A 14,239-nucleotide genomic window follows, 5' to 3' on the forward strand; every position below is an offset into this window, starting at 1 on the left:
CAGCAGGTAATTCAGAATTTTAATAAAGTGTTGTCATTTATTGTGTGTGGAATTGAATACAAAAGAAGAAATATTATGTTCAGTTAACCAGGTTATTGGTGAGACCACATCTGGATTACTGAACACAGTATTGTTCTCATTTTATTTAAGGAAGGATGCCAATGTATTGGAAGTGGTTCAGAAAGGTTCACTAGACTAATATCTAAGGTGGGTCTGGTGTCTTATGAAAAATGGTTGACAGGCTAGGCTGTTTTCCCCTGAAGAAGTTAGGATCAGTGTGGACTCAATGGACTGCTTCCACACTCTAGGGATTCTATGATTCTATGAAAAGTAAGAGTGACTTAATTGATAGATAAAGATATTAAGGTGTCTTGACGGGATGGATGTGGAAATGATTGGCTGAAACTTAGTATTTTTTTGGCTGAGTACCAGTTGTGTCAAACTGGAGGATTATCTGCCATGAGGACCAGTGAGATTTCTTGCCGCATCTTACCAAGCTCACTTCATTTAACTATCAACACTGCCCCATGACATCCCTCTCATCTGATTCTATCCTGACCTTGCTGCTCCCCGAAGAACTCATCACTCAGTGGATATCTGCCAAGAGACCAGCATCACTGGCACCTATGCTATCATTAAAAGGCTGCGATGTACCTGGATAACCATTGCCAATCCGGTGTTTTCCCTCACCAGCAGTGTATTGATACAGCAGCCACAAAGCCACACTGTTCATGGCAGATGTCTGACATTCCTTTGATGATATAACCCCATTCTCTCACCCTAGTTTCTGTTGAACCACCAGACCACCCACACCCTTTAGCTACAGCCCATCTAAACACACTCCCTAGGTCACCGCTAATCTATCCCTACAGCCCACCGGAGACCGGCAGCTGGTCACTGTCCAGTTGGGGAACATCACATACAGACAAGCAATCAGACAATTCCAAAGATCTGCTTTTATGATCAGATGGTGAAAGCAAAAACAAACCAAATGAAATGACGCCACAGTTTGCACCCACAATGCAAACCAACTGCTGGCAGCATGACCAAGGACTGTTTTATATTCTGTGATAATCTGCTCTGCCCAGCTCTGGCTTTTTACCAAGAAACTTGCCCTACTGCAGTGAGTTGCTCCCGATATCAAGATAGACCTTGCTGGACTTCTCACCCAATTTTGCAACAAATCTCACCCTAGCTCGCACCAAATCAAGGCCCGTTAAGATTCCATTCATAATTTCCTTTTTGGGAGAAACACAAATCACTGTTTAAAAAATAGGAGATTGCCCATTTGGACAGTGATGAGAATTTTTTAAGAACTGGTTGGTGAGTCTTTGGAACTCTTCCTGAAACGACAGTGGAAGCAGAGTCTTTGAATATTCTTAAGGTAGATGTAGGTAGATTCTTGTTATGCAAATGAGGGAAAGGTGAAGGGATATCAGTGATAAGAGTAATCTGATCAGCTCTGGTCTTATTGACTGGCAGAACAGTTTCAAGGGGCTGCTTGGCCCACTCCTGCTCCCTAATTCATTTGTTCCCATCTTCAAGCTGACCACCAGTGAGAGCAGAGGATTCTGCCCTCTGTTGGTTCGAAGGGAGTGTTGTATTTCTCGAAATATTGTCTTTCAGTTGAGAGGTTAAACCAGAGCTCCATCTTCTCCCTCTTGATTTGGCTTTATATTTCATATTTTATGAAAAAGGCAAATCAGTTGTGAGTTGCTTAGGAGCATTCCAATGCTTTACAATCCATTGTGGCGTAAGTCTATGTTCTACCAGGCCAGTATCTCTGCTTGCTGACCTACATGGGTTTATTCAGGAGCTAATGACTTGACTTTTCATCCCTGTTGTCAAATTCATCCATAGCCTCGCCTCTGATTTTTCCTCCAGTTTTTTCCAGCCCTACAACCCTCCAAGACTTCCTTTGAACTTTTGTCTCTCATGCTTCTTTGATTTCCATTGCTTCCAGAGACCATTATGAAGAATGAGATGGCGGAGTACTTGGAAGCATGTGGTAAAATAGGACTGAGTCAGCATGGCTTCATCAAGGGGAGGTCATGCCTGACAAATCTGTTGGAATTCTTTGTGGAAGTAATGAGCAAGATAGACAAATGGGGAAAGGCTTCAAAAATCTGAAACACAAAGGGACTTAAGAAAATCCTGAGCTAGAAATCCTTAAGTTAACACATAGGTTCAGTTGACAGTTAGGAAGGGAAATGCAATGTTAGCATTCAGTTTCAAGAGGGCTAGAAGACAAGACCAAAGATGTATTGCTGAAGCTGTGTAAGGTTCTGGAATATTGTGAGCAGTTCTGGGCCCCATTTCTAAGGAACAATGTTGGAGGGCCTCCAGAGAAAGTTTACAAGAATGATCGAAGTGAAAGGCTTGTCGTATGAGGAGCTGTTGAAGACTCTGGGTGTGTACTCAATGGAATTCAGAAGGATGAGGGGGGAATCTGATTGAAACTTGTAGAATATGAGAGGCCTAGATAAAGTGGATGTGGAGAAGATGTTTCCACTAGTAGTAGAGATTAGGACCCGATGGCACAGTCTCAGAGTGAAGGGACAACCCTTTAGAACTGAGGTGAGGAGGAATTTCTTCAGCCAGAGGGTGGTTAATTTATGGAACCCATCGTCACAGGAAGGTGTGGAGACCAAACTGTAGAGTGTATTTAGGACAGAGATGGGTTCTTGTTTAGTAAGGGGATTGAGGTTTACGGGAGACAGCTGGAGAGTGGCAGCATGATGGCTCCGTGGTTAACACTGCTGCCTTACAGTACCAGAGACCCGGTTCAATTCCAGCCTTTGGCGACTGTCTGTGTGGAGTTTGCATGTTCTCCCCGTGTCTGTGTGAGTTTCTTACGGTTTCCTCCCACAATCCAAAGATGTGCAGGTTAGGTGGATTGGCCATGCTAAGTTGCTGATAGTGTCCAGGGATGTGTAGGCTAAGTAGCTTAGCTATGGGAAATGCAGTGTTACAGGGATAGGGTAGGGGGATGAATCTGGGTGGGATGCTCTGCAGAGAGTTGGTATGGACTTATTGGGCTGAATGGCCTGTTTCCGCACTGTAGGGTTTCTATGATGAGTTAGGTGGAGAAACATATCAGCCATTATCAAATGGTGGAGCAGCCTTGATGGGCCAAATGGCCTAATTCTGCTCCTACATCTTATGGTCTTAGGTGAAGGTGGGCTAGTGTCTATAAGCCTAGCTCTCATTCTGAAACGTGTTATATAAAGCCCTGGGTTAGACATCCACAAACAGAGGAGAATCAGATACAGTAGTGACGTTTGACAGACACCTTGACATATACATGAATAGGCAGACAACAGGGGGGATACAGACTGCCTGGGGGCAAGGACTTTTTAGTTCAGAAAGTCATGTTGTCAGTGCAGGTGTGGTGGGCCAACGGGCCTGTTCCTGTACTGTAATGTTCTTTGTTTCTTTGTTCTTTGTTCACGCCCCTGAAGTCAACCCAGCCTTGTTGATGTGCAGCACCCAAAGTGGCTGGCAGTTAGATTCATTGAGTCATAGAGATACACAGCATGGAAACAGACCCTTCAGTCCAACTTATCCATGCCCTCCAGATATCCTAAATAAAATTCTTTGGGAATGTGACAAAACACATTGATGAAGGTAGAACATTGGATGTGGTGTATATGGATTTTAGCAAGGCATTTGATAGGGTTCCCCATGGTAGACTCATTCTGAAAGTAAGGAGGCATGGGATCCAGGGAAATGTGGCTGTCTGGATACAGAATTGGCTGTCCAATAGAAGACAGAGGGTGGTAGTAGATGGAAAGTATTCAGCCTAGAGCTTGGTGACCAGTGGTGTGCCGCAGGGATCTGTTCTGGGATCTCTGCTCTTTGTGATGTTCGTAAATGACTTGGATGAGGAAGTGGAAGGGTGGGTTAGTAAGTTTGCTGATGACATGAAGGTTGGTGGATTTGTGGATAGTGTGGAGGGCTGTTGTAGGTTGCAACGGGATATTGACAGGATGCAGAGCTGGGCAAAGAAGTGGCAGATGGAATTCAACCCAGAAACGTGTGAAGTGATTCATTTTGGAAGGTCAAATTTGAATGCAGAATACAGGGTTAATGGCAAGATTCTTGGCAGTGTGGAAGAACAGACGGATCTTGGGACTCACGTCCGTGGATCCCTCAAAGTTGCTACCCAAGTTGATAGGGTTGTAAAGAAGGCGTATGGTGTGTTGGCTTTCATTGGCAGGGGAATTGAGTTTAAGAGCTGCGAGGTTATGCTGCAGCTCTATAAAACCCTGGTTATACCACACTTGGAATATTGTGTTCAATTCTGGTCACTTCGTTATAGGAAGGATGTTGAATCTTTAGAGACGGTGCAGAGGACATTTACCAGGATGCTGCCTGGACTGGAGGGCAGGTCTTATGAGGAAAGGTTGAGGGAGCAAGGGCTTTTTTGATTGGAGCGAAGAAGGATGAGATGTGACTTGATAGAGGTGTACAAGATGATGAGGGGCATAGGTAGAGTGGATAGCCAGAGACTTTTTCCCAGGGCGGAAATGACTATTACAAGGGGACATAATTTTAAGGTGATTGGAGAAAGGAATAGGGGAGATATCAGAGGTAGGTTCTTTACACACAGAGTGGTCGGTGCATGGAATGCTTTGCCAATGGAGGTAGTGGAGTCAGATACATTCGGGACATTTAAGCGACTCTTCGATAGGCACGTGGCAGTAAAATGTAGGGTATGCAAGATAGTTTGATCTTAGAGTAGGATAATAGGTAGGCACAACATCGTGGGCTGAAGAGCCTGTATTGAGCTGTAGTGTTCTATGTTTTATGTTCTAAATCTAGTCTCATTTACCAATATTTGGCCTATATCTCTCTGAACCCAAGACTAGAGGGCTGTAGGTTTAAGGTGAGAGGGGAAAGATTTAAAAGGGACCTAAGGGGCAACTTGTTCATGCAGAAGGCGGTGCATGTATGGAAAGAGCTGCCAGAGGAGGTGGTGAAGCATGGTACAATAACAACATTTAAAAGGCAACTGGATGAGCATATGAGTATAAAAACCCCTTGCCCCTAAGCAGTCCGTATCCACCTATTATCTGCCTATTCATGTATGTGTCAAGATGCCTGTCACATGTTGCTATTGTATCTGATTCTACCACCATCTCTGGCAGCGCATTCCAGGCACTTACCAACCTCTGTGTAAAGAACCTGCCACTCACATCTCCTTTAAACTTTCCGCCTTTTACCTTAAATCTATGTACCTAGTAATTGACATTTCTACCCTGGGTAAAAGACTCTCTGACTATCCGTTCTATCCGTGCCTCTCATAATTTTGAAAACTTCTATCAGGTTGCCCTTCAGCCTCTGTTCAAGTGAAAACAAACCAAGTTTGTCCAATCTAACCTCATAGCTAATACCCTTCAAACCAGACAACATCCTGGTAAACCGTTTCTGTATTCTCTCCAAAGCCTCCACATCTTTCTGGTACTGTGGTGACCAGAACTGTACATAATATTCCAAATGTGGCCACACTAAAGTTCTATACAGCTGTAATATGACTTGGCAATTTTTACACTCTCTGCCCCAATAGATGAAGGTAAACGTGCCAAATGCCATCTTGACCATTTTTATCCACTTACATTGCCACTTTCAGAGAGCTGTTGACTTGGACACCTAGATCCCTCTTGTATTAATGCTTCTAAGGGTTTTGCCATTTACTGTATGCTTCTCTTCGGCATTAGGTGGTAATACAGATTTGTCAGAATCATATCCTGGAGTGAGATGGTTAAATTATAAAGACAAGTTACATAAGCCTGACTGAGTATAGAAAATCGAGGGGTGGTTTAATAGAGATATTTAAAATGTTAAGATTCGATACAGTGAAATTTGTATCCTCTACTCAAAGAATCCAGAATGTGGAGACATAACCTTAAAACCGAATTTAGGAGGAAATCTAGAAACAGTTTTTAAACATGAAAATGAATATAAATTTGGTCTGTGGATGCTGGGAGACAATTGGAGCTTTCAGGCCTGAGATTGGTATATTTATCTTGATTAAAATGTAACCAGAGTAATGGAGCAAAGGCAGGTAAATAGAGTCAAGGTACAAATCAGCGAAGATCTAGTTGAAGAGCAGAACAGTCTCAAGGGGTTTAATGGCTGCCGTCTGTTCGTATCTTCCCGATGGCGTTGCCTCTCAGTGTGGTCATGTGAAGGGAAGAAGCATTCATTTATTTTAGTGAGTTGGGGTGGGTAAATTGATTTTGAGTGGCTGCCTGTAGGGAAGCACGACACAGAATGCTGGGGACGGGGAGTTCTATTTGACTGTTGTTGGTGCAGCGGGAAGATTTGTTTGCCCCAACTGTGAGAGCTTTGCAACAAAGATGGGGAAACCATGGAGCGTAAACTGCATGGTTACTACCAGAGATAAGAACCTATAGTTATGAGTAGAGACTTGAAACTCTATGAGGCTATTGCTGCTGCAGCACAGTTGGCCTAAGGATGATTTACAAAGGATCACATCGAAATTTACAGCATGGTGACAGGCCTTTCAGACAAACACATTCTGCGCCAGTGTTTATGTTTGTGTGGCCATCCTAATCCATTTCATCATTTCAACGTAGAGGTTTGATAGAATATTTTGAAGGGTTTGTAAGATTCAGAGGGGAGGAACTGTTTCCTCTGATTGAAGACTCTGTGATGAGGAATCAATTTATCTAAAGGGCAGCTAGGATGAGCAATAAATGCTGGCCCAGTCAACGATGTCTACATTCCATGAGTGAATTTTAAAAAATTAAAATTTACCACTGAGAGAAATGAAAAATATTTGCTTTGAGTTGGAATGTTTTTCAACATGTAATAGTTAAGCTGGAGATCATTTTATCTTTTAGGGGAATAGTATCTGAAGCAAAGCAAGTCGAGAGGGCCATGCATACACGGAAAGGCAATAAAATTTACCCCAGCAAAGATCCAATTGCAGAAAACTGGGGATAAACTGGATCGTGGGCTGTAAACCTTTGTAGTTCCAGCTGTTCTACCATTTCCAAATTATTTGAAGAATACCTGGGGGATAAATCTTTTAATGAATATTTTCTTCAGGTTGAGCAACATTGAAGTTGCATTCAACGACAGAACTGTCAGCAAAAGGCAAAGACAGAGTGGGAGAGAGAAATAAGCAGGAACAACTTCAGACAGGACAGTCAGTGCTAATTCCAAAACAATTGGACAGTAGTGAGGAAGATTAATTGTATCTTTGTGTAGTGGCTCAGTTCGTGCACTTTTGATGACCTGAATACAAGTGGAGGTTAAAAGTTTTCAGGCACAGGAGGAGGCCATTTCGCCCCTCAAATTGTTTCACCTTTCAATGAGAACATGACTGATCTGTCACCTAATTCCAATTACCCACCTCTGTCCCACATTCCTGACAAAGACAAGTGTGTCAGTTTCAGACTTAATATTTACAACTGATGTGGTATCAATTTTTTTTTTGGATCAGAATTCCAAATCTCTATGACTAAGGGAATGAAGGGTTGTGGGGAAAAGGCAGGAAAGTGAAGTTGAGGATTAGCCGTGATATCATAGAATGGTGGAGCATAGGTGATGGGCTGAATGGCCTACTTTAACTCCTTTTTTATATCGTCTTTGTGTGTTTCCTAATTTCACTTCTAAAAGACCTGGCTGTAATTTTTAGATGCTCCCAAACTCCCCACAAGGGGAAATAATTTCTGTCTGCTGACTCATTTGTTGGAAACTTTGCTGAAGTCACCCCACTTATAAATGTCAAGGACTACAATTCTAATTTGTGTAATGTCTCCTCCGTAGCTTCACCCTTGCATTTATCGTTCTGGTAAATATAACATTGCACTCCTTCCAAGGCTATTGTATCCTTCCAAACACGTGGCACCCAAAACTGATCGCTATTGGATAATTAATAATGTACTTCCCATTTAGGAAATTAACCACATTCAGAGGAAAAGAGACAGAGAGGCCCAGGGTGAGACATGAAATCACCTTTTTCTCTGTTGTTTGCAATGCTATTATCTTGCAAACAGTAGCTTAGTGGTTATGATATTGGACTTGTAATCCATAGACCTTAAATAATGATCTGGGTGTTTGAGTTCATGGAATTTGAAAAATGCACGTTATTTAATACACCTGAAACAAATAAAACCCAATATCATGAATAGTGATCAAAGGCCTCTTGTGGTGCAGTGGTAATGTCCTTATCTTTGAGCCGGGAGACCCAGGTTCAAATCCCATCTGATCTGGAGGTGTGTATTAAGATATCTAAACAAGTTGATTGATGGAATGTTTTAATAATGGTCACACACCTACTGGACTGCTTAATGAGGTTCTTGGACGAGCTTGAGGAAGGTAACCTGCCTTCCTTACCCAGTCTATATGTGACTGCAGTTGTTACAACATTACATTTGATCATTCAAGGGCAAGCAATTCTGTTGGACACAAGAGCTCACTGCACCTTCCAAAGGATACTGCCAGACAGGTATTGAATTTTTGCTTTTCCAGCCACACTTCCATCCTGTGAATAAATACAGAAGAACAATATGTATCGTGAGATATTGCTATCAGGGTTTTTATCTGAACTGAATTATTTTTACTGAGGTAAAGACAGTTGCCATAATTTAAAGAGCCCTTGCTGACAGGTGGTTTGATGCCAAAAGGAGTTGCCATTTCCTCATGTTCTCCTTGGACACACCACTCTCCCCAGGAATTGCCAAATCAGGGATAGCAATTATAATAGCAGCAAGTACTTACAGTGTGATTACATTGGAGGAGGCCATTCAGCCCATCGGAGTCTGAATGAAAGCAACTTAGTGAGAATGTTGAGAGATTAGGAAGTGTTGATGTCCAAAGAGAGCTGGTATCTTTATGACTAAAAGCTCGCATGCAGGTGCAGAAAGCAATCAGCAAATAAATTAGCAAGTAGTGAGAGGATTTGAGTAAGGGTAAAGATATCTTGCCTTGGTTGATACAGTCTTCATGAAACCTCACCCGCAGTATTATGTATAGTTTTGGCCCCTTACCTAGGGAGGAACACACTTTTCACAGAAGGAAGTGCAACACTTAATGTGACCAAATCTTCATATGGGAGAGATTGAGGAAACTGTGATGATGTTGGTAAAGAATGAGGATACATAGTTCCCCCAGTAAGGAGCTAGCCGTTTAGGAGTGAGATGAGGAAGGACTCGTTCCAAGGGGAGCTTGTAGGGGGTGGTGTTCCCATGTATCTACTGTTCTTGTCCTTCGAGATTATTTGCTGCAGTATTCCTAGCTCTGACCTGCTCTTGTAGCTGTAGTATTCATATGATGAGTCCCTTTCAGTTTCTGGTCAATGGCAATCCCAGAATGTTGAAGATTCAGAGATGGTAACACCATTGAATGTCAAGGGGCGATGATTAATTTCTCTCTCTTTGGAGATGGTGTTCACCTGGCATAAGTGTGCTGCAAATGTATATGAAGGGCATGCTGGAGTTTGGTGTTTAGGTGGCTAATGGCAGGACCGTGATTGGTGAAGCAATTAAAATTGGAGGTGCAGAAGGTACTAGAATTGGAGGAATGCATATTTCTTGGAGACGTTTTGAGCTGAAAAATAATTTATAGAGATAGAGAGCAGGTAATGCCCTGGGAAGTTTGGAATACAAGGACAGTTTTTCAGGACCAGGAGCTCAAAGGTCAACAAACATAAATTACCTCTTGTACATATGGAATGTAAGAAAATAATTGAAGGTTTCAGAATCAGAATTATCGTTCTATGCTTCACTAAGCATAGTTCAGGAAATGGTCCAGGAATTCCCCTCGATTCTGTTCAGTTCTGTTTCCTGTTTCATAACCAGGGCTTTAACAAAACAAATTTCCTGCCTGACTTGATTAATCCTCTGAGATAATGCAGAAAAAAGACCTCACAGATTTTTTCGTCTTTCATTCTGGACATCAGGAATTTAACATGCGACGAAGGATTGAGGAAGTTGGTTTTGGGGTACTTTTGGATAAAAGAAGATTGATGCCTGAAAACCTAAACTGTTTTAGATGATAAGAATCCTTGTATGATATTTTTTGTTAGCTGTGTTGCGTGTTAAGAAAAATTCAGAAGTGGCCTGAGACTTTTCTCAGAAAGATGCCTGTTGTCTTTGTAAAGAGGAGAGGCTTTCTTTTTGTCATTACCAACCAGTTTGATGAGGCTATCTCTGGTGAAGACTACATTTACTTGTCCATTTGTAGTCACCCTGAGATGGGACAGTTAAGTCTTCTTGAACAGCTGGCATTCTTGTCCTGATGGTCGAGGCAGGATTTTGATGCAAGCATGACGAAGCAACATCAGTGTATTTTCAAGTTGGGGTGAAAGGTGATTGTTGAGCCGGGGAGAGGCGAGTGATGCAGACTCGAAATTTGTGGTGCTCCCACAACATTGTGGCTGTTGAGCTTCTTGGTACCTGAGATCAAAATATCTGGTGAGAATAGAATAGAATCCCTACAGTGTGGAAACAGGCCCTTCGGCCCAACAAGTCCACACCGACTCTTGGAACATCCCACCCAGACCCATCCACTATAACCCACCTAAGCTACACATGCCTTAACACTATGGGCAATTTAGCATGGCCAATCCACCCTAGCCTGCGCATCTTTGGATTGTGGGAGGAAACTGGAGCACCTGGAGGAAACCCACGCTGACACAGGGAGAATGTGCAAACTCTACACAGACAGTTGCCCGAGGGTGGAATCGAACCCGGGTCCCTGGTGCTGTGAGGCAGCAGTGCTAACCACTGAACTTCCCGTTGAAATAACTTTTGGGATTTATGGAAAAGTATGAAAGTACAAGAAGGATAGAGGCCATTTGGCCCATCAAATGTGCACTGATTATTGCAAAAAGAAAGTCAGTTAGCCTACTTATGCACTCTTTTCTCATATCCCTGTGATTCTTGATGTTTCAAACAAGTACCCAATTCCCTTTTGAAGGCTAGTGTTGAATCAACGTCGACCATTCTATCAGGTAGTACGTTACAAATCCAAACCACTCATTGCATAAAACACTTTCTGCTCACAGCGCCTCTGGTTCTTTTACCAGTTGTCTTAAATCTGTGCCCTCTGATTATTGTACCTTCAGCCACTGGAAACAGTTTCTCCACTTAACCTGACTGGGCCCTGTGTAATTTTGAACACTTCTATCAAATCTCTGGTAAGACCCCACTTGGAGTAGTGTGTGAGCAGATTGGGGCACCACGCCTTAGGAAGGATATATTAATCTTGGTGCGAGTAAACATAGGTTCAAGTTATGAGGAGAGATTATACAAATTAGGCCTGTTTTCTCCACAATTTACAAGCTGAAGGGGTATTCTTGGCAACTTCTTCAAGGTATTAACAGGAAAAGACAAGGTAGATGAAAATAAACTGGTTGGAGGTTCTGGAATCAGGAGGCATAGTCTGAGAATTAGGACCAGACCATTCAGGAGAGATGTAAGGAAGCACTTCTATGGACAAAGGGTGGTAGAAGTTTGGAACTCTCTTCCACAAATGGCAGTTGATGGTGAATCAGTTGTTAATCTTAAATCTGAGGTAGCTAAAGTTTTGTTAAGTGAAAGTATTAAGGGATATGGGCTAAAGGCAGGGGTGAATGGATTTAGGACACAGATCGGCCTTGATCTCATTGAATGATGGAACAGCCCACGGTGGTTGAATGGCCTACTTCTGTCCCTGTGTTCCTTTCAGCCTATCTGGTTTAAGGAAGTCGTCTATCCATATAATTCTAATGTCTTAACCGCCGGAACCATTGTTCTGTCTCATCTCCAAAACATTCACTTCGTTCATGTAATCTGCTGCTGTGTATTCAGGAGATGTTACAATCTGTAGCCACCAGATCTACAATTATACAGGGTTTTGGTGAGACCATACCTGGAGTGCAGTGAGCTTTCTGTGTACGAGAAGGATAAACTTGCATTGCAGACAGTACAGTGAATGTTCAATAGACAGATCTCTGGGGTGATGTGTTGAGTATACGTTCTAGAATTTCTGAAGGATGATTTCATTGAAACATACAGTAAGGTCACCATAATCACAGAGGACCATGGGGCTGCTCCCTCATCAGGGAGGTGACCCTTCAAGACCTGCTGAGCTTTTCCAGCAATTTTGTTTTTGTTCCTGATTTACAGCATCCGCAGTTCTTTTGGTTTTTTTTCAGTCAAATACTGCTTTGGGTCAAGGACAGTCACTTTCACCTCAACTCTGGAGTTCAGATTTTTTTTCACTTTTACCCAAAGGCTGCAACAAGGTTAGGAGCTGACTGGTACTGGCAGAACCCAAATTGCCTATCAATAAGCAAATTATTGATAATTAATATTAATACAGTACTAACTTGTTTAAAGTTAAAATCCCATGCTAATGTGGGGGATTTGAACACATGCCTGACTTATTAAGACGGACCATTGGATTAGTTCTCCAGCAGTAATGAGAAAGAGTGCACATATTGAATAAATTGCACTTGGAGAAGAAGTGATCACCACATTTAATTTTACAGTAACGTTTCTCCATAAAAATTTATACTGTAATCCTAATACAGGGCTTTCATGACAGCTATGCATGCTGGGATAGCCTTGCGGACATAGTTGTCATGGGAAATGCTCATAAAAATCACAGGTTACGCAGCCAGAAATGAAAATAAGAGAAATTTCCAGAAAAGAAGACTAGAAAGAAGGATACACCAACAGAAATTGCTGGAGAAACTCGAAAGGCCTATCAGCATCTTTGGAGAGAAAGCAGAGTTGACATTTTGAATCCAGTGACCCTTCTTCAGAACTCCAGAAGGGTCACTGGACCTGAAATTTGAACTCTGCTTTCTCTCCACAGATGCTGCAAGAGTTGCTGAGCTTCTCCAGTAATTTATGTTTCTGATTCAGATTTCCAGCATCTGTGGTTCTTTGTTTTATATAAAAAGGATACATCACTTGACCCTATGCGCTGGAAGAATTTCCTAGTTTCTAGCATGTTTCATTTTTTTAAAAAATCATTCATTAGATGGTGGTGTCACTGGCTAGGCCAGCATCTGTTACCTATCCTCGTTGCTCTTGAGAAGGTGGTGGTGAGCTACCTTTTTGAATTGCTGCAATTCATTGGGTGTAGGTTCATCAAAACTGCCATTAGGGAGGGAGTTCCAGGATTTTGACCCATTGATATCCTTCTCCATTTTGATGGTATATAGAGTACAGTGCCTTAAGTATATAACTGATGTCTGGGTGGTCTTGAGATGTAGTGGTAGTGTCCCAATCTCTGGGCCAGAACGATTGGATTCAAGTCCCACCTCCTCCCGGGATGTGCCATAACATCTTTGAACAGGTTAATTAAGAATATCTATAAATGATGCCTAAAGATTGAAACCTCTCACTACGTCAGCTTTGTCCTTCTGGCTGTATTTTTCTGTAACACTGAAGCCTTGTTGACTACCACCCCTCTTATAAGGAAACAAGGCAGTGACAACAGACTGTTCAACCTGTCAGATCTACAGGCCACAGACAAATGAACATGCTTGTTTATAATAATGTCAGTTATTCTGCAGTTGTTCTGGATGAGGAGTAAATCTGAGCTGTAATGCTGCCTGTGTTGACGTAGTAATTATTACATTGGGCATCTGATCCAGTTTGGAGAGGGGCATGCGAGGTTAACATTTTCCAAAACTCTTCAGCTCTAAATACTTTTCTACTATAATGTCGTAAAAATGCACACTGATAGAGGCACAGAAGAACTTATTGCACTTTGGTGAATGGTAATGCCAGTAGTCCCTTTTATTAACCAATGAGAAGTAAGGATAAAGAACACAACAGAAGAAAATGGGGAAAGGGCCAAGATCAAAAACCACATGACACCAGGTTATAGTCAAACAGGTTGATTTGAAAACTCAAGCTTTTGGAGTCTCGTTCCTTCTTCAGGTGTTAGTGAGAGAGGTGGCATCAGACACAGAATTTATAAGCAAAAGATCAAATGGTCATAGAACTGATTCGAATGTATTGAACCAACCTAAGATGGCTGTTAAAACTTTAATCAGTTAGAAAGGATTAATATGCAAATCCTATATTTCTATCAAATCAGTGCCCCAAGATAACTAAAGCTTTTATCAGTATACCAGAGGTGACATCTCAGGCCAGACAGAGCATTTTAGGAGTGAGGCCTTGTTTAGAAACTGGCTGTGTATTAACTTGAAGTGAGACTGGTTTCATTTGCAAAGTAGGCATTTATAAAACGCCACATTGACTGT

General features: G+C 42.1%; 1 long non-coding RNA gene across 1 annotated transcript in view; it reads left to right on the forward strand.

Moving 5' to 3' along the window:
- LOC109918524 overlaps nucleotides 1–14,239 on the forward strand; it is a 166,738-nt gene that overhangs the window by 116,165 nt on the left and 36,334 nt on the right. The gene's annotated exons all lie outside the window — the stretch shown is intronic.

The sequence above is a fragment of the Rhincodon typus genome, chromosome 11, assembly GCF_021869965.1.
Source record: "Rhincodon typus isolate 14 chromosome 11, sRhiTyp1.1, whole genome shotgun sequence".
NCBI classification, from domain to species: domain Eukaryota; kingdom Metazoa; phylum Chordata; class Chondrichthyes; order Orectolobiformes; family Rhincodontidae; genus Rhincodon; species Rhincodon typus.